This window comes from Solanum tuberosum, unplaced genomic scaffold (genome assembly GCF_000226075.1).
Source record: "Solanum tuberosum cultivar DM 1-3 516 R44 unplaced genomic scaffold, SolTub_3.0 scf00117, whole genome shotgun sequence".
NCBI classification, from domain to species: Eukaryota; Viridiplantae; Streptophyta; class Magnoliopsida; order Solanales; family Solanaceae; genus Solanum; species Solanum tuberosum.
The window spans coordinates 1,135,255-1,156,769 of NW_006239041.1; positions in this window are offsets into that span (position 1 = coordinate 1,135,255).

Consider the following 21,515-nt stretch of genomic DNA (forward strand, 5'->3'; position numbering starts at 1 on the left):
CTCCCACGCTCCAAGCTATCATCCAAGCATGGTGTTTCCCAACTAGGAGCTCCTTTAAGGTGCATATGTTCCCATGCAAGGCATGGAACTCCCCTCCTTATCATCCATACATAGTCAACAACCTCTATCCTTGTGAACGATCCATCAATACGTTGAAGTTCGTGAATGGATAGTCTTGAGGTAATGTGTATTGTATCATTCTCCCCTTCTTGAAAAGGATTCATCCTCGAATCCATACTTTGCAAGTGTGAAGGCATAAGTAGTGTTCACCCAAGTTAAGACCCCATCTAATGCACTAGATAGTTCCAAGAAAGTAAGTATTCCCAATTCATAGGCAGGTTCACGTACATAAGTATTCCCCACCCAAATTGGTAAACATAACTCATTCAAGCAAATTGGATCAAACACCAAAGAAGAATCTTTAGAATAACAAAAGGTGTTATTACTACACTCAGCACACTTAGAATCGACACCGGGGTCAATTGGGAAACGAGTGCATAGCATCGAGTCAAGGACAGTCTCATTTGCCCTATTGATACCACTACTAACATAAGATATGCTACCCACACAAGTATGAGTATCACCATATGCAAGTAGATAGGATTGAGTCCTCGAATCTATACTTTGTCGAACCATATAGATCATAACCAAGAAGCTTATCCTCTTAGCATGAGGGGTAGTACAAAGGCTAATACTTAAAATAATTAACCGAGGAGACTCACAAACAAGGAACAACCAAATATACTCTATGGTCATGGCTATTAAGCCCACAAATGGAGAACAAGGACAATGGTCTTTCTTCACAACAACAAGGGAACACTACCCAAAAGATGATACTCCCACCAGTTCAAATACCCTCAAGCATCCACCGGGTTCAAAAGGATAGAAGGTCAATAGAACTAGATCAGGTGCTCCTCCATTTATCAGGTGGGCACTCATTCCTCTTAACAACATACTCCACTCAACAGCTTGAGCATCATCATAAAATAGTTAATAGAAAAATGTGTCATGCTCACTAGGGACATCTAAGGTTTTCTCAAAGCAAGAGAGTGTGGTGGTGGGGACACTGTGGTGGTGGGGACACTGGGGACACTGGGGAAAATTTGCCAAATCTTCCAAATTTCAAAACCCACTTTGTCTTCTTCAACCTTTAATGGTGGATTCTTCAATAGTGAACCAAACCCTTTTAAATCTAAGCCCTAGACTCGAAATAGGTTAGGGAACACTAATCTAACCTTGGAAATTCCAAAGAAGACTCAAATCTACAAGACCCATTTCTGAAATTTTTCAAAAATATTTTTGAACTCTTTTTTTTAGCAAGAAAACCAAGACTAGAATCATAGAAATGATACTAACCATGGCTCTGATACCAAATGATATGATTCTCACTAGAAGAATCACCAAAACAACGGAAATCTAATACAAGAAAGTAAAGGATAAATAGATAGACACAGAAAGATAAAACAAAGAGAAACCTAAGGGTATATTAAACCTTAAGACTTCATATCGTTAATCCAAAAAGAAGCACCTAAATCTTACGAAGACCTCAAGGGAATCGATATCCCAAGCAACCCTCGTTTCTAAACAAGAATCAACAAAAGCTTTACCATACTTTCAAACACTCAGACAATGAGTTTAGGTTTAAAACCACAATAATCAAAATCATTCTAACCCTAAAATGAACCCCTAAAGGCCTATTTATAGCTTTAAGCATTTTTACATAGATGGGCCAACAAGTGACCCAAAATGGGCCAATGGGTGAGCCAAATTGGGCTCGCCTAATGGCTCAGCGATGCGCCCAATATACTCAGTGAGGAATCATGTTCCTTGCCTTTGATGGGGAACTATTGGAACTTTCGGTGGTCTAGGGACCGTTGCTGGCGATTCGCAAATGGTGTTCAGCTAGCCTAATGAGTATATTTCCCTTTCGTACCTCCCGAATGGAAAAACATCTCTAGTTTTTCCTCCTTGCTTTGGTACGCCTCCCACGCTCCTTTAAGGTGAATATGTTCCATGCAAGGCATGTAATTCCTTCCTTGTCATCCATACATGCTCAACAACCTCCATCCTTATGAACAATCTATCAATATGTTGAAGTTTGTGAATGGATTGTCTTGAGGTAATCTGTGTTGTAACAGACCCAACCAAATTGCCTAAAGGAATTCAATGTCATAAACGTATAGGATGGGGTCATATTATGCGTGAGTGTCCAAATTGATTGAATTCTCTAATGCAAGGAGGTGAAATCTATATTAGTGTGGAAGAGGAACCAATAGGTGAATGTGAAGAAAGTCCTCAAGAAGGGGATGAGTTTGAAGATGGGAAAGATGAGGAACCAGACCTTTGTGTCAAAGAAGGAGAGAGTGTCGCTTCTCTATATGTGATGAGGCGAGCAATGATTGGTAAGGCGTTGTATGATCCGAGTCAAAGAGAGAATCTGTTTCACTCCAAATGCTTCATCATGGATAATGCGTGTTCCTTAATCATTGATAGCGGGAGTTGTGCAAATGTTGCTAGTACTGCATTAGTGGAATTATTAAAACTTCCTACCACTAAGCATGCTACATCTTACAAACTTCAATGGTTGAGTGACTATGGAGAATTGAGGGTGCATCGACAAGTGCTGATCAACTTTAAGATTTGGAAGTATTAAGAGGAGGTTCTATGTGATGTGGTCCGAATGCAAGCTTGCCATATGCTACTCGGGAGACCTTGGCAACATGATCATTCATCCAAACATGATGGAAGGGCCATCAAGTATTTACTTGTGTTGACTGATCATAAATATGTTCTTCATCCTATGTCGCCCTCTCAAGTCAATGATATTTATCAAAGGATGAGTGAATCGAAGGAAAAGAATAAGTCTGAAAAGGAACATGTAGAGGCCGAGAGCCAAGAAGAGGAGGAAGAGGAGGAAGTTGAAAGGAAAGGCCCAAGTGTTGTTGGCTAATTACAATGAAATAAGGGAGGAAATTGAGTCTGAAAGTTCTGTGATCCTTATCACACATAGGGATCTTGTACTACAAACTAACCAATCTCATTCTTCCCTTCCCAATTCTATTTCCTTTCTTTTGCAGGATTATGAGGATGTCCTCTCTAAGAAGCTTCCAAGTGGATTGCCCGCTCTTTGGGGAATTGAGCACCAAATTGATTTTGTGCTGGGATCACAATCGCCAAATAAGCCGGCTTATCGAACCAATCCGGAGGACACCAAGGAGCTACAAAGGAAAGTTGAGGAACTCCTCAACAAAGGTTATGTGAAGGTGAGCATGAGTCCATGTGCCATGCCGGTTCTATAGGTTCCAAAGAAAGATGGAACATGGCGTATGTGTGTTGATTGCTGAGCCATCAACAAAATTACGGTAAATTATCGTCATCCTATTCCTATGTTAGATTATATGCTTGATGAATTGAATGGCTCTTGTGTGTTTTCAAAGATTGATCTTAGGAGTGGTTATTATCAAATGCAGATGAACCCCGATGATGAATGGAAAACCGCATTCAAGACAAAGTTTAGTCTATATGAATGGTTAGTGATGCCATTTGGTCTCACTAATGCTCCTAGTACCTTCATGCGTCTTATGAATCATGTCATGAAACCCTTTATAGGGAAATTTGTGGTTGTCTATTTTGACAATATCTTGATTTATAGCAAGACCATGCATGATCATGTTGAGCATTTGAGGTGTATGTTTGATGTACTTAGGAAGGAACAACTTTATGCTAATCTTGACAAGTATTCATTTTATGTTGATGAAGTTGTCTTCTGGGGTTTTGTTGTGAGTTCAAGAGGGGTTGAAGTTGATGAGTCTAAGATTAAGACTATTAAAAATTGGCCAATTCCGAAATCCATAAGCAATGTTAGAAGTTTCATGGGTTGGCTTGTTTTTATAGATTATTTGTCAAAGATTTTAGTACCATAGCAGTCCCCTTGACAGAGGTAATTAGAAAGGATAAACCTTTTAAGTGGGTAGAGGAACAAGCCAAGGCTTTTGAGTCTTTAAAATATATTCTTAGTTCCGCTCCTTTGTTGTAATTACCTGATTTTGATAAAATATTTGACGTGGAATGTGATGCTAGTAAAGTAGGCATTAGAGCCATCGTAATGCAAGACAAAAAGCCCATTGCTTAATTTAGTGAAAAGCTAAAAGGTGCTACTTGGAATTATTCCACTTATGATCTAGAATTGTATGCCTTGATTAGGGCATTAGGTAAATGGAAACACTACTTGTGGCCCAAAGAATTTTTCATTAGGACTGATTATGAGTCCATAAAGCATATTCAGGCCCAAGGAAAGTGGAACAAGAGGCACGCCAAATGGATTGAATTCCTTGAAACTTTCCCTTATGTAATCCAATACAAAAAGGGAAATGACAATGTAGTGGCCGATGCCTTGTATAGAAAACATGTGTTGATAAATACCTTGTCTTCTAAATTGATTGGGTTTGAATGTTTGAAAACATTGTATCCCAAGGATCCCGCGTTTGTTCAAATCTTCAAAGATTGTGAGGAATGGGACAGGGAAAGGTGGATGAGGGATCGATCTTCTACTCCCTATTCAAAGTTTGATGGTTTCTTGTTCAAAGGTAATTGACTTTGTGTCCCCATGAGCTCTTGGTGAGAACTATTAGTGAGGGAGGCACATGATGGGGGTTTAATGGGTCATTTTGGTATTAACAAAACTATGGGAATTCTTAAGGAACAATTCTATTGGCCTAAAATACACAAAGATATTGTTCGAATTTGTGGTCAATGTGTTGAATGTCGATGTACTAAGTCGTGCGTCATTCCCCATGGTTTATACACTCCACTCCCCACCCCTCAAATATCTTTTCTTGACATTTCAATGGACTTCATTTTGGGTTTGCCAAGGACCAAAAGAGGTATAGATAGCATCTTTATTGTTGTTGATCAATTTTCAAAGATGGCTCATTTCATTCCATGTCATAAAAGTGATGATGCTACCAATGTAGCATCTTTGTTTGTTGAGCATATTGTTTAATTGCATGGAATTCCTCAAACCATTGTAAATGATAGGGATCCAAAATTCCTTAGTCACTTTTGGAAAGAATTGTGGGGTAGACTCGGTACAAAGTTGTTGTTCTCAACTTCTTGTCACCCACAAACTGATGGTCAAACATAAGTTGTGAATAGGACCTGGGTTCTATGCTATGTGCCGTAGTGCGTGGAAAGTTAGCCCCGTGGGAGGAACATTTACCTTTAGTGGAATTTGTGTATAATCGAGTTATGCATAGAACTATTGGCATGACTCTGTTTGAAGTGGTTTATGGTTTTAACCCCCTCAGCCCTTTAGATCTCACTCCTCTTTCTAAAGATCTTGTGTTAAGCCTAGATGGGAGTAAGCGAGCTGAAGCCATGAAGAAGCTTGATGAAATGGTGTGGCTGCATTTAGAGAAGAAGAACCAAGATGTAGCCAAAAAGGCTAACAAAGGCCGTAAAAGGATAGTGTTTGAACCGGATGAATTGGTATGGATACACTTTTTTTTGCAAGGAGCGATTTACCACCCACCGCAAAACAAAGATAATTCCAAGGGGTGATGGACCATTTCCAGTACTGGAGCGGCTCAACGACAACACCTACAAGGTTGCCCTTCCTCCGGAATAGCAAGTGCATAATACTTTCAATGTGTGCGACTTGTCACCCTTCCCAACTATTGCTGATGATGATCCGTCGAATTTGAGGAAAAATTCTTTTCAAGAAGGAGAGAATGATGTAAAACGGATTACATCAAGGCCATTTACTAGAAGCCAAGTTAAAGACCTTCAAATGATGCAAGGGTTATTCATGAAGATGGAGGTGCTCGAGATGGTGTTGGTGACAAGCAAGGACTTTCATGCCTTGAAGATTGCAGAAAAAGTCACTTTCAGTGAGCAGGACCCACTTGGCACATCGCCCAAGGGCTTAGGTGATGGCCCCAGCTAGCCTAATGTTCCAGAATGTGGCTGAGCTGAAGACCACACAGAGAAACTCACCGACCAAGTAGGTGCATCGCCCAACCCACTTGGCTCGCCCTTTGTCATTTCGGGTCACTTTTGGGCCCTTTTATGATCTTGTAGCCTAAAACGATAAATAGGCCTTTAGGGTTCATTTTAGGGTAGATTATTTTGAATGTTAAAAACTGAAAACTCATGTTTGAGTGCTGATAGCTTGGTTAAGCTTTTGTTGCCTTTTGTTAGAAACGTTGGTTGCTTGGGATATCGATTCCCTTGAGGTCATCGTAAGAGTTAGGTGCTTATTGTAGGATTAACAGATCAAGTTCATTGGGTTTAATATATCCTTTGGTTTCTTTTTGTTTCCTCTATTTGTGTCTATCTATCTATCTTTACTTTCTGTTTTTTGATTTATGCATTTTAGTATTATTCCCTGGGATGACCCATGCTAGGTATTTTAACCCCTGGGATGCGGCCCTAATAAATATACAAATCAGGATCGACCCATGCTAGGGTTTTAGCCCCTGGGCTGTCACCCATAATAATATAGATTAGGATCATCCCATGCTAGATATTACAACCCCTGAGATGTCACCCTTGAGTAATAGATTTAGGATCAGTCCATGCTAGGTATTTTAACCCCTGAGCTGCCACCCATAATTATATAGATTCATTTTACCTTGTCTCTTTAATCTTTTAGATTGTTCTTTTGATGTTCACAACTCTTTTGAGATTGTTGCTTTGGTGGTCATAGCGTTATTCAGCTTTGTGATAGTAAAACGTAGCAGGAGACATACGAATATGGACTTAAGATAATAATAATGACATAGGAAGAAATTGTGACACCAACGTAATACTTAGGAGCTGATATGTCTCAATAAACATTTTTGCCATGTCAAATTGAACCACAAATCAAACATTTAACATTCATCCAAGAGATATGAACTCTATATGATAGCCAAATACTTACTAATTAATTTCAAATACAAGGTCGTGGAACCAAGGAGGTAAATGGGCAGATTCAACTTAGGGACGGATACATATTCTAAGTAAGTACATATAAAATGTACAATAGAGCAAGTAGGGATCTTCTGAGGTAACATTTTAGTCTAACAGAATGGGAGTGATAACCAATAAAGGAAACATATAAACATGTGAAAAGATGACTTATCTGATTGAGCAGACCATTCAAGCAAGTTGGCAAGATATGGGCATATTATTTATCCAACATATAACCATATGTACCATGTGTAATCTAGGATCATTTTGATTTATATAAGAGGAATACGTGCCAATGGTTAGCATTTTGACGATGAAATCGGTATAAGCCTTTCATGCTAATACTTGGTAGAGTAAGCACGTGCATCTAGTAATAAACTCATATTAGAGTACTCACTTTAACGCTCTAGGAAGTAGGAAGAGATAATTAGCTCTATTGGTGATCTTATACTGCCACTATGGACCAGTCACTACCAAGGGCACTTAGAAAGGTTACTTTGTAATACTAGTGTTGGATTCATGCCAACGAAATAGGAAATTGAATATCCTTACATACCTTGCTGTACAACTTTGGATATTACAATGAGTTAGCAGTCTTCCTTCCAGATTATTTATCTACAATGGAGTAAATAATTAAATTAGCATTAGTAGTTGATCAACAAGTTTAGGCTACTTGATCAGACCTAAATAGTAATTGGCAGTAAATCTATAATTGATCCCATCAAGGGTGTTCTTCCACCCATTCTCCTCTAATTTTTTCATATAGTATACAACCTTCTTATGAGGTCCTCCTAAACTGCTCGATTTTGATAACGTTTGGAAAACAGTATAGAAAGGAATGGCATAAACTAAGCTCATGCAACAATCAATTAAGTGGTGTATCACTACAATTTCAATGTTTTATCCTCTAACCAGTTCCCATGACTTCTCTGCAAATATCCAGCCACACCTCCTTATTTTATGATACACAAAATAGTCCCTATGCATCACAATGTGGAAGTAGCAATATAAATCACGGCTTCCCACCAACATCCCATTAGTTCCCACTAACATTACATTTAAGATGCTCAAAACGACCTCACAATCAAAATTAAAGGGGACTCCACTCCATGGTTGTCCCAACAAGCACATCCTTCATGAACGTTTACCAAGCTCACACTATATAGAGGCAACACTCCTAAGTTTATTAACACATACAAACTTTCACAAACAATGCAAGAACAAGAGAGGGATGAAAATTTCCATAGCTTACCTTGCTGGATAGAAATCTCACTTGCTAAGACTTGGATTCTTCAAGGTTTAGGTTGTCCTCTCCCCCTTACCTTGATGTTAATTAAGATTAACACTATAATTATTTAAGATGGGAGATGTTTTACCACCTTGTACTTTAAAAACACCGGTTTCCTTCAGATTTTAATGGTGAAGTTGTAGACCAGAACTCTTGGAGCTTCTATGGCTTTCCTTGGCAGTAATTTTTTGGAGAATAAGTGATGAAGGAGATGTGATGATCTTGAGTGCTTTACAGGTACCTTCTAGACGTTTTCACTTAGTAAATTGGAGAAATAATATGGTCCTTTACTTTAAGCAAGCAGGTGCATGACCTCCTTAGGTTATGCCACAAGTTTTTAAGTAGGTGCATCACCTCCTTTCCCTTTTCACTTAAAATATAGTCCACTTATTCTAAGTAGGTGCATCACCTACTTACTCTTTTCACTTAAAATGCAGTCCACTTATTCTAAGTATGTGCATCACCTACTGGCCCTTTTCACTTAAAATGCAATCCACTAATTCTAAGTAGGTGCATCACCTACTTGTCACCTACTAGCATTGATGTAAAATGGATTACATCAAGCCTATCCATTCACGAACTTCAATGCTTTGATGGAATGTTCACAAGGATTGAGGTTGTTTGGCATATATGGATGCCAAGGAGGGAGTTCGATGCCTTCCATGGGAACATATGCACCTTGAAGGAGCTCGCAGTTGAGCAACACCATGCTTCGATGATAGCTTGGAGTGTGGGAGGCCTAACGAAGCGAGGAAGAGCAAGTGAAGAATGTACTCCATTCGGTGAGCTAGACACCACTTCGGTGACTCACTGAAACCCTTTCGCGAGGGTTACGAAGATCACCAATTTGCCCAAGGAGCTATAGAAGGAAAAGCTGACCATTCGGTGAGATGGAGACCATTGGCGCATCGCCAAGTGGATTGGGCGATGGTCCCCCGACCGACCAAAGCTCCAATAGCTCCTCAGCCAAGGCAGGGAACATGATTCCTCACCAAGTACATTGGGTGCATCACCGAGTAATTAGGCGAGCTCGACTTGGCTCGCCCATTGGCCCATTTTGGGTCACTTTTGGGCCCATCTATGTAATAAGCCCTAACCCTAGATATAACTAGCTATGGTTCATTTTAAAGGGAGACTGATTTTGAATATTGTGGTTGTCAACCTAAACTCCTTGTGTGAGTGTTGAAAGCTTGGTAAGAAAAGTTGAACCTTATTTAGAAACGAGGGTTTCTTGGGATATGGATTCCCGTGAGGTTTTCATAAGAGGTAGGTGCTAATGTAGGATTAACGGGTCGAGGTCATTGGGTTTAAAATACCCTTTGATTGTTTTTTGTTTCCTCTTTGTGTGTCTATCTATTTATCTTGTTTAGGTGCTTGTTTAGGGATTGTAATTGGAGGTTTTAGGATTTAATACATCCTTTAGTTGCCAATTGTTCCTCTTCTTGTATCTATTCTTCTATCTTTCTTCTTTTCTGTTGTTTGTTGTGATTCTTCTACTGAGAACTACATTAAGCATAGTGTAGTCAAGCAAGCACCTCACTTATTTTACACCATTTTCCCAATCTTAGTTTGTTTACAAGACCGTAACACTAATACACACTTGACAACTTTGACTTTTACATCAAATACCACCTTTTACTATCTCGAGTTCAAATTTTTTTGAGTTCACTTAGTCGCATAGGAAACCAATGATGTAATTCTCACAAGAAGAATTACTACAAACAGCAGAAAACAAGAAAGATAGAAGAAGAGATACAAGATAAGAAACAATTGGCAACTAAAGGATGTATTAAATCCAATAACCTCCAATCTAGATCCTAACAATTACCAAATCCGAATAAATAGATAGACATAAAACGAGGAAACAAAGAGCAACCTAAGGGTATATTAAACCCAAAGACCTCACCTCGTTAATCCGTCAAGAAGCACCTAACTCTTACAAAGACCTTGAGGGAATCAATATGCCAAGCAACCCTCGTTTCTAAACAAGGTTCAACAAAATCTTACCAAGCTTTCAACACTCACACAAGGAGTTTAGGTTTACAAACACAATATTCAAAATTAGTCTTCCTCTAAAATGAACCCTAGGATGCCTATTTATAGTGCTAGGGCTTATTACATAAATGGGCCAATGGGCGAGCCAAGTCGGGCTCGCCTAATGGCTCAGCAATCCATCCAATAGGTTCGGTGAGGAACTTTGCTCATTGCCTTAGCTGGGGAGCTACTAGAACTTTAGACGACCTGGGAACCATCGCCCAATCCACTTGGCGATGTGCCAATGGTCTTCAGCTAGCCTAGTGAGCAGTTTCCCCTTTGTAGCTCCTTGGGTAGTTGGCGATCTTGGGAACCCTCGCCAAAGGGTTTTGGCGAGTTGCCAAAGTGGTCTCTAGCTTCCCGAATGGAGCACATTCTTCACTTGCTCCTCCTCGCTTTGTTAGGTCCCCCATGCTACAAGCTAACATCCAAGCATGGTGTTACCCAACTGGGAGCTCCTTCAAGATGCATATGTTCCCATGGAATGTATGGAACTCTCTCCTTGGCATCCATACATGCCAAACAACCTCTATCCTTGTGAACACTCCATCATAGTGTTGATATTCGTGAATGGATAGGCTTGATGTAATCCATTTTACATCATTCTCCTCTTCTTGAAAAGGATTCATCCTCGAATCAATACCTTGCAAAACCATAAGGAGAGCAAAAAGGAACAAGATCCTTATGGTATGAGGGTTACCGTTAGTAATAATAATTTCATCACCATGCCGAGGATGCACAAACTTAACATACAACCAAGCATAACAAATACCAACAAAGGGTTTATAACGCATCAAATCAAAAGATACTTGGCTAAGTAAGAAACATTCACAACAGGGTAGAGCGTAGGAACCAGAACACTTAAACAACCTCATATGTAAGCACTCATTGGTTCCACATTCAAACAAGAACAAGACCTCCCTTATGTGAAGTAGCACATAAACATTCTCAAAACTAAGTGCAAGGGCATAAACAAAGTTAAGCCAAATTAAGATTCCATCCAATGCACTAGCTAACTTCAAGAATGTAGTTATTCCCAATTCATGAGCGAGGTCAAATACAAAAGTATTCCCCACACAACTTGGCAAACAAACCTCATTCAAGAACATAGGATCAAGTAAAAATCACATGAAAGAAAAAGTGTCTTACTACCAAACGCATCAAAATTTAGATCAGCACTGAGGTCAAATGGGAAGGAAAAATATTGTATCGAGTCAAGGAGACTCTTATTTACCCCATTGATTCCGCTATTAACATAAAATATGGTACCCACGCAAACAGGAGTATCATCATATGCAAATAGATAATAGAGAAATGTGTCATGCTCACTAGGGACATCTAGGGTGTTCTCATATGTAAGATCACAACTAGGTTCAAGGATCCTAGCACACATCAATTTACAAGAAGGAACAAACAAAGACATCATGCCAAATTTGAAATAAACTTCACCTTCTCTCAACAAAGAACTCCTACCCCCATAAAATGTATGATCGACAAGATCATACTCAAAGCAAGAGTAAAGAAAGAGGCTTAGGAAACTACCCTTCCCCATACATAATGTAGGCTCCTCAATCGGATTGTAAACCCTCAAGAAGGACTTTCTATCGTAGGGAAAAGTGTCAACAAATCCATTTAAATGATACTTGTCATCTTGACCAAGCATCACTACAGAAGTGCCACAATTTAATTCACTACTGGAGTCAAATGGAAAGGAGATCCATGGACTTGGACCAAGTATTTATCCTTTTACCCGATGGGAACTCTCATTTTCCAACATCATACTCTACTCAACAACATAAGCATCATCGTAGGTACACAAGTAATAGAGAAAGGTGACTCGCAAATCAGCCTCTTCTAGGTTCTTTTCATGTGTATTACTACCAATAGGCTCAAAAGCATTGGTCATACTATCAAAGACTGAAATACACCAAGAAGAAGAAGTAACAGAAAAACACACACCACCTTCCTCCTCATCACATTCCTTCCCCACAAGAGTACTCTCATCTTCCAAGAAGAGATTTCCATCTTTGGGAGGGAAAGCCTCACACCATAGTGGGTTACTATCACAAGTATAGATATCAAGAACGATACTTCTCGCAAGATTCACACCACTAGGTACATCACTAGGAGTGATTTCTATCATACCCCAACCCAAGATGAGGCGGACAAGTACCATATGAACACATGCTTTACAAGTGACCTGTGATGAGACAGTGAAGTACTATGCAGATAGATTTACTAATGAGAAGCTACATATACAACACATGTCGACTAGCTGAACCAATACATGTGACAAGTAAAACTATGAATACATATGATAGCTTTACAATGTCTACAAAGTCTCTACTGGAATCCATGAGTGTACCACTATAAAAATATGCATAGTAAAGACTCGGAAAAGCCCCGAATTAACCTAGAACTCACCAAAAACTGCAGAGTATTATGTGCTTCTATTGGGGAGATTTACTAGCTGAGTACCTGTACCTGCAGCATGAAATGTAGCGTCCCCAATAATGGATGTCAGTACGAAGGAATGTACTGAATATGTAAGGCACAATACAACCATATGTAAAATGAGAGATCAAGTGAACCCAAATACAAATAGATAAGGATTTGAGACCACCTTTGCTTATACTTGTGGAGACCTGTATGTTACATTCTTTTCTTTAGTTTTCTGTGCATTATAAACTTTATAAGACATATGATACAAATGACCAGCTGATCAGTGGTAGAAGAGGATGACCCATGCTAGGCATTTTAACTCCTGGGATGTTGTCCTCATAATTCCACAAATTGGGATCGGCCCATGGTAGGCTTTCGCCCTGGGCTGCCACCTATAATTATACAGATTGCTTCACTTAGATTATTTAATCTTTGAAATTGTTGTTTTGATGTTCATAATTCTTTTGAGATTGTTCTTTTGATGATCATAACTCTTTTGAGATTGTTGTTTTGGTGGTCATAATCATTGTTGACATTTGGAACTATGGACCAGTAGTAGAAGACATATGAATATGAACTTACGATAATAAAAATGACATGGGAAGCAAATGTGACACCAATGTAATACTTAGGAGCCTATACTCAACAAGCATTTTGACATTTCAAGTTGAAGCACATATCAAGTGAAGACATTTAACATTCATCCAAGAGATTTGAGCTCTATATGATTGCCAAATACTCACTAACTAATATCTAATACAAGGTATACATGAACGTGGAACTAAGGGAGAACGTGGGCATATTCAACTTAAGGACGGATACATATTCCAAGTAAGTACATATAAAAATGTACAATAGAGCAAATAGGGATCTTGTGAAATAACATTATAGTCTAACACAATGGGAGTAATAACAAATAAAGGAAACATATGAACGTGTGAAAAGATGACATATATGATGCAATAGACAATTGAAACAAGTTGGCAAAATATGGGCATATAGTATATGCAACATATAAACATATGTACCATGTGTAATCTAGGATCATTTTGATTTATATGCCAAGGGCACTTAGACGATGACACAAGTTTAAACCTTACATGCTAATACTTGGTAGAGTAAGCACGTACATTTAGTAATAAACTCATATTAGAATACTCACTTTAATGTTGTAGCAAGTGGGAACTGTAAATATGGATCAGTCACTACCAAGGGCACATAGAAAGCTTACTTTGTAATACAAGGGTTGGATTCATGCCAAAGAAATAGAAAATCGAATAGCCCTACATACCTTGCTATACAATTCAAAAGTATGACCTAAGTTCCTTCTCTTCAGATTACTAATCTACAATAAGATAAGTTGTAATACTAGTATTAGTAGCTAATCAACCAATTTGAGCTACTTGATCTCACCAAAATAGCAACCAAGCAATAAGCATGCAATTTATCTAGCCAATGCTTTCTTTCGTTCCCTTTCCCTTTAGTCATGTCTATATGCTATACAACCTTTGAATCAGGTCCTCCACAAAACTCCGTGCAATATTTAATTCCTTTGAAGTCTCCATAAGTTCTCCACACCTCCAGTCACATCCATTATCATAACATACATAAAACAGTCCTTAAACATAATAATCTAACAAGCAATATGAATCACTATTTCATATAACCAGCACTTGAAGAGCTAACATTACTTTTAAAATGCTCAAACAAGCTCATAATTGAATTTAAAGGGGACTCCCCTCCATGGTTGTCCCAGCATGCACTAACCACCATAACATCCTTCCCAATATTAAACCATATAAAAGGAAAAATTACCAACTCACTAACACATACTAAATATCCTAATTAACTCAAGCACAAGAGGGAGAAAATTGTAGTAGCTTACCTTGCTGGAAAGAACTACCACTTGCTAAAACTTGGATTCTTCAAGGTAAAGGTTGTACTCCTCAACTTGTCTGAACTTATATCTTCCAAAAGCTTAAAATCCCTAATATTCAAGAACCTTAATGGTATTTAATGGCTGCTGCATAGAGCTAAGATAGTGAAGAGAGAAAGCTCTAGAAATCATATTCTTTTCGAAGTAAAAATTGTTGGAAAAAGATAATATCAATCCTTTTAAAAGGAACCTTCTTTGGCCGACATTCTCACTCATTTTGGGCCATAAATTATCAAGTAGGTGATCCACCTACTTGGACTTTTCACTTGGGCCTATTTGGACTTAAGCATATTGGTCCTTGGTTGTTCAATTTCCCCTTATTCTTCTATTCAATGTGGGCCAGATTAATGCAAGTAGGTGGTAGTGTACTTGGCCCAATAACATGGTCAAAATAGTCTTAGTAGGTGATGCACCTACTTAGTCCTTTGGGCTGGTCAACAAGTCAAAGTAGGTGATGCACCTACGTGGTCCTTTGGGCTGCTCAATAAGTCATAGTAGGTGATGCACCTACTTGTCACCTACTAGCTTAAGTGTAGTCAAGCAAGCACCTCAATATTTTATTCCATTTCTAGACTATAATACCTTAACTTAAAACTTATATACAATATGTCACTTTAAACTTTAGACTCAAATACCACCTTATGATCTCATGTTTAAATACTTCCATCGATTTTATCTTAATCGTGTCACATTAAAATCTACGGACAGTTCACTTTAAACCTATTCTATTGTCATTAGTTGTGGAAACCGAGTCCATAACTATACCACAAGGAAATTTGAAAAAGCGTCATATAAATAGAACTACTACAGGTAGAATACGGGGTGTTACATCCTCCCCCCCTTATGATCATTCGACCTCGAATGATAGGTTCACCTGATAGTTCGGTTAATCTTGGAATTTCAAATAGAGATTTGCGAGAGTTCCCATTGTAAATAGGACTATCCAAAAATCCATAGACTAACCTAAAACACGTATTGACAAGTCTAGCATTACATCTCAATAAATATGGTTCATGAAATAATAATATGACAAATTAAACCCCTTTCTTGACCATGTAATTCACTGAAGATACACAAGTAGAACTCATACAAATAAGGACTTTAATATACGTAAACACTAGACATGCAAATGACATATCAAATAAAGAAATGCTAGTAGGATTTATGATCATATGAGGGGACCACATGATCTCAGATCCTCATGTTGATGTTTCGAATGAGGAGAGGTATTTAGGATCTCTACAATCTTCTATTCCCAAGTACCTTGTGTTATATTTTATTCCTTTCACAATACTTCAATCGAGGTTACACCTTTTGAGATTAGCTTCCGGTCCTTAACAATCTAGAATAACTATAGTATCTCCCAACTTTTTTGTATATGGAACGGAGACATAAAATCATAGGCCTAATCTATCGGGGCACTACTTTCCCTTCTCTTTTATTGTATGACGCTTTTCAAAGTTGAGTCTTATAAGAACACATAGTTGTTAATATAAACTCTAAAGTTTTATGCCGCACCTTTGGATAAGGCATTATGGTAAGATAAAAAGTTATTTTTATCTATTGTTGTGATAAAATTTACATATATCCCCAACCTTCTCTGGTCAAAATCTTCACTACATAATGATACAACCAAATAATTTCCAAAAATGTTCAAAACTCAAGCCAATAAACACAGATGGGCATACTATACAGGTAAATAAGTCACATTGGGTATGACACAAGCATATTAGCACAAAAGGGAGGACATAATATACGGGTATTAAGCTATAGATATATATGGTGTAGTTGCGTATATAGTTCATAGGGCAGCATGTAGGCGAATAAGCTATAAGTCATGTAGGAAATGGACTAGATGAGCACATGATGCATGAGTACTAAAGCAACGAAATATATAATATGTAAGCAGGTAGACTACAAGACATGTGACATAAAAGAAAATGAACTATGGAACACAAATCACATTGAGCAAGTATGTTATATCGCATGGATAAGTGGACTAATATGTCAATGAGTACACATGAAATATGAACAAGTGAGCACATGACACATGGCCAGAAAAGCTATAAAGTCGGTAATGTTTAAGCAAGTAGACTACAAGGCATGTAAAATATATAGAAATGGTCATATGATCAATTACCCTACAATACCCACACAATATGGACAAGTGACATGAAGAAAGTAACCAGTGCAATAAATAACATTGGGAGAAGGTCCTACGAAAACACATAGCAATAAACAAGGGTGCTCTAAAGAGGATAACACTCACATGCAAGCATTCTATGACATTAGGTAACCCGCAAGAAAGTAATCCTCAAAGGGAAAATCACATACAAATAGATAAAGTTATAGAACATGCAACATGTATAATTATATAACAAACAATCATTGGAATCTATGAGATATCCTATAGAACCACTCTACCATGTTAAGGTCAAACACAATGTCTTAACAGATAATTCACGTGTGGGATAGTTCTGCTAATATTCCTTACTCACCTCAAAGCACATACAATTGATTGACCCATCTACTCTCTTCAAACTCCTAAGAATTCTTATAGGTGTTCTGCTATTGGAACTTGGCTTCCGTCTAGGTCAATATAAATACTACAGTTAAGACAGAAAAAAAATCCTCAATAGTTCATCTTTTGGAGTAGGAGGCCAAGGTTAATTTACACTTCATTACTAGTTTGTGTTAGATCACACTCAATGTCTGGTGCCTTTTGAATGTCATAATAGAAAATAAATAGTGAAGGTTGAACGCACCATAAAACATGAACTGTAATAACATGTAAGTGTTAGGTACCTATAAAGTTATATCATGATTCATAACGTCTTAGAGTTAGCCGCTTTGGGCTTAACTAGGTAGGTCTGGCCATACTAATAGATTTCATCTTGTTTTTTTATAACAGTTGAGGCTGCTCAGACTCTTTTCTCGTGCAACATAGCAAATAAGAACAACTAGCATATGATCAATTTTCTACTCTCCCTTAACTGGACTATGACTGACGAATTACTGCAAAGTTTATTAAATGAATCATGTAGTAGCTCTATTAATTTGATGGAAGTCTATACATGTGTATAATGCTCTACTTCTCTTTTGTACTAATGATACGGATGAACTAGGCCCATATATATATCTTTTATCTAGCTAACCTTTATATTCACCTCTTTTTTCTTGTTGTTATGAAGACAAAATATCAAGACTTGAATCAATACTAAATTGACTTCTCTATCTAATCAAAGGTTCACAAAGTTGTTCCCAGGTGTGCCATTATAACACGTTATGGTTGAAGAGTTGATACCATTTTCTTGTCTTATACACTTAGCAATCACTCTTTCATAACCACCTATCTCACTCCTCTATAGCATCCTCATATCACCCCTACACCTATGTTTAGGGAATTCGACATTTCCCATCTCTTTCTAACTAGAAGCTCTACGTACATATTCGGCCTATGTCATTCAGGCTTTATTCTCACATGCTTCCTATCTAACAAGTACCATTTAATCAAAACTAGTAGCTTCATGTACTCTAATCCCACTATGTTCAACCTGACTAATCATAACTTTGGTCTAACAAATCAATTTTCCTTTAGTTAACCTTATCGTTTAGTCACAAACTAATTCTCTATAGCCAACACATAGATCATAATAGGAACTACAATACATATATCATTTGCAGCAATTAGCACACTTATCCCTAAGTTTTATAACCATGAAAATAATACAAATGTTATTAGTACTTATTCAGGGTTGTTGGCACATACCATATAAAAGCCAAATATTAACATATTCGGGATGATATATGGTGAGAATTTGGGCCTTGTCAGCCAATTAGGGGTATCTCTAGTAACACTATTGCACTGATACATCCACCTATCAGACTGTGCCACTGCCTTCTTCCAACTAAAAGAAACTGGTTCAACAACATTAATTTTGAGAATATGTGTAACGCTGAAAATTCTATGTATATCACAAACTAAGAACAAGTGTCCTCTATAGGAATAGATCCTATAAGTATGGAGGAAATATATAACTCAAGTGTTCGTTACATCCTTCTACGAAGATGTGCCTGGAAATGCTACAGCTCATATATGTAACTAGGTAACCAATCATATTTTTAAGCATATACTATATCTTTCTCAATTGAACCAACGTGATACAAATGGTACAACTGCAACTTTAGATGCAAATAACATAAAAGCCTTTACATACATTATGGAGTGAGACAATCGAATAAAATGAGCTCAATCTAGTCTAAATTCTGGTACTTTCAGATCTTTTCTGTATGTTAAATGTTGACACTTTAGAAACCGTTAACCTTAACCATAGTAGGCATTATATGAATAACATGATCATGTACAAGTGGAATTGTCTTCTTAACTTCGCTCTTTTGCAAGATATGGATTTTGAAGGAAGGTAACATTTCCTAAATGTCCAAGCTGCCCCCTAATTATAAATGTGGCGTGCAACACATTAATAAGTAAGGCTCTACTAGACACGGCTATGTAGACTCCCTAGGACGAACTGCTCTGGTACCACTTTTGTCATACCCCAACCCAAGATAAAGGAGACAAGTACCATATGAACACTTGCTTGACAAGTGACCTATGATGAGACAGTGAACTATGATGTTTTCCGTAATCAATGACACAACTTCCAATTCAAGTGTCTACGATCGTGCAATAGTATAATAACCCAACCAAGGGTTGGGATTGTCCCAAGGAAGTGGTTTAGAGAATTAATAGAAATTTTTTTTTAGCTCTAACTAGTCGTGGCTAAAATTATTAACGAACAAAAACATAGTAAATTAAAGGAGGTAACACGGAAGTGTCAAATGTCAAATGGGGGTTTTCTCACAGGTAAGTTAAAAATAGCAAAATTTAACAAGAAAATCAAGTTTGGGGAAAGGTTCTTGGGGTTTGACCACAATACAAGTTGAATTGGGTACGTGCTTTCGATAGGAAATTTGCAAGATAATAGTAACTAGGCTAAGCTTTAGATGGAAATAAGTTCCCTCTCGGGCAACTTACCCCGTTTCAAATTCGGTCCTCTTGGACAACTATTTGTCGCATGAAGACTAGCCTACGCCTTACCCCACTCACTCTCTCAAGCTGAGTGTTAGGATATGGGACTATGGCTCATCCCTCTCGGGCTGTACCTCATGTCGACCCACTCATTAGGCCATCAGTCTAGTGGTCTTGGTTTCGCGACCTCCCTCTCAAGCAAGCCAAAAACTCATGGGTGGTTTTGTATTTGCAACTACAAACCCATTAGATTAAACCACAACCACTAGGTGACATCCCTATTAAAATACATCTAACGTACCAGCTAGCAAAACCCAACAATAATATCAACCCATACTTGCTAAATCACACCCCAAGAATGGGGGTTTTAGCCACACATCAAGAAAAAAATTAAATACACCTTAAATGATACTAAAATCAAATGGGTATAAGAAATTAAACCTTAATATAAGCAAAGGAAGAAGAATGGAGAAGACCCACTTCCAACTTGGGGAAGATGAAATCCTTCTCTCTTCAAGTCTCCCACAAAACCCTCTCCAAACTTGAGAGAAAAATAACCCAAAAAGTACTATTCTATTATGAAAATTAAAATAAATGTTCCACTCTTAAAAATTAATAACAAATTTAGTATTTATAGACTTCAGAAAATACTGCTAGTGGATCTTTCAGCGAGGTTAGTGGGAATAGCCGATTAACTCGGCAATTAACCCTTTGGTGTAGTTCGTCGCCGCCTTGCACTAGCCTTCACCATCGTCGTACTCTGTGTCATTAGGCGGTATAGTACTGCTTCGCGGAACTATTCAGAGAAGCGTCGACTGCTCCTTTCATAGCCTTTTTGATCATTCTCCTTCAGGGCTTCGCGTAATGGAACAAAGGGAGGAGTGTGTCCCTTCGGCGAGTCTCCAAGTGTGCTAGGCTATATGCAAGCTTCAGCTTGTTCGTTCTTTTCAGCCTCTTTGTTCCTTTTTGCATCTAAGTGTCCATTCTTCCACCAAAACGTCAAATACCTGATGTATTATTCTATTGTGAAAAATAATAATAATGGTTTCACTCTAAAAATTAATAAAGAGTTTAGTATTTATAGCAATCATATATTAGTGCTGGCAGATAGCTCGGCGAGGTTAGTTGAGTTCGCTGACTTACTCGTTGACTCGACCTTCTTCTATCTCATCGTCGTTTCATGCTTACATTCAACATCTTCACGTTCTGGACCATTTGGTGGTATAGTACTGCTTCGCGGAACTATTCGTGAAATCGCCGACTGCTCCTTTCATTACCTTTTTGATCATTTTTCTTCAGGGCTTCACGTACTGGAACAAAGGGCGGAATCTCACTACAAGAAAGTATATAATTGGCAACAATTTTTTAGCAACAACAGTAAAATTGTTGGCTAAAATCGATAAATGGCAACAACTTAATAAAATGGTTGCTATATCATTAAACTTTTAACCACGACTACCTTGTTGTTAGAAAATATTTTGATGTTGTTGCAATATCATATAGTCAAAACGATAACTATTAAATTTTAAAAATTTGCAACAACATTTTAGCAACAATCAATAGTATGTTAGCAAATTTGAATAAATAGCAACAATTCTATTTAATTGTTGCTATATTATAAAAAATATTAATCACAATTTTTTTGTTGTTACAAAATGTTTAATTAGTTGTTGCCATATTTGTGGGCAATATAATAAATTTTAAATACAAATAGAGTTAGCAACAACAAATTAGAATTGTTGGCTATAAATTTTATTTTGCCAACAACGTAAGTTAATTGTCGCATAAAATATTAGAATAACTGCTTATTTTTCAACTTTCCGCCAAAAAAATGC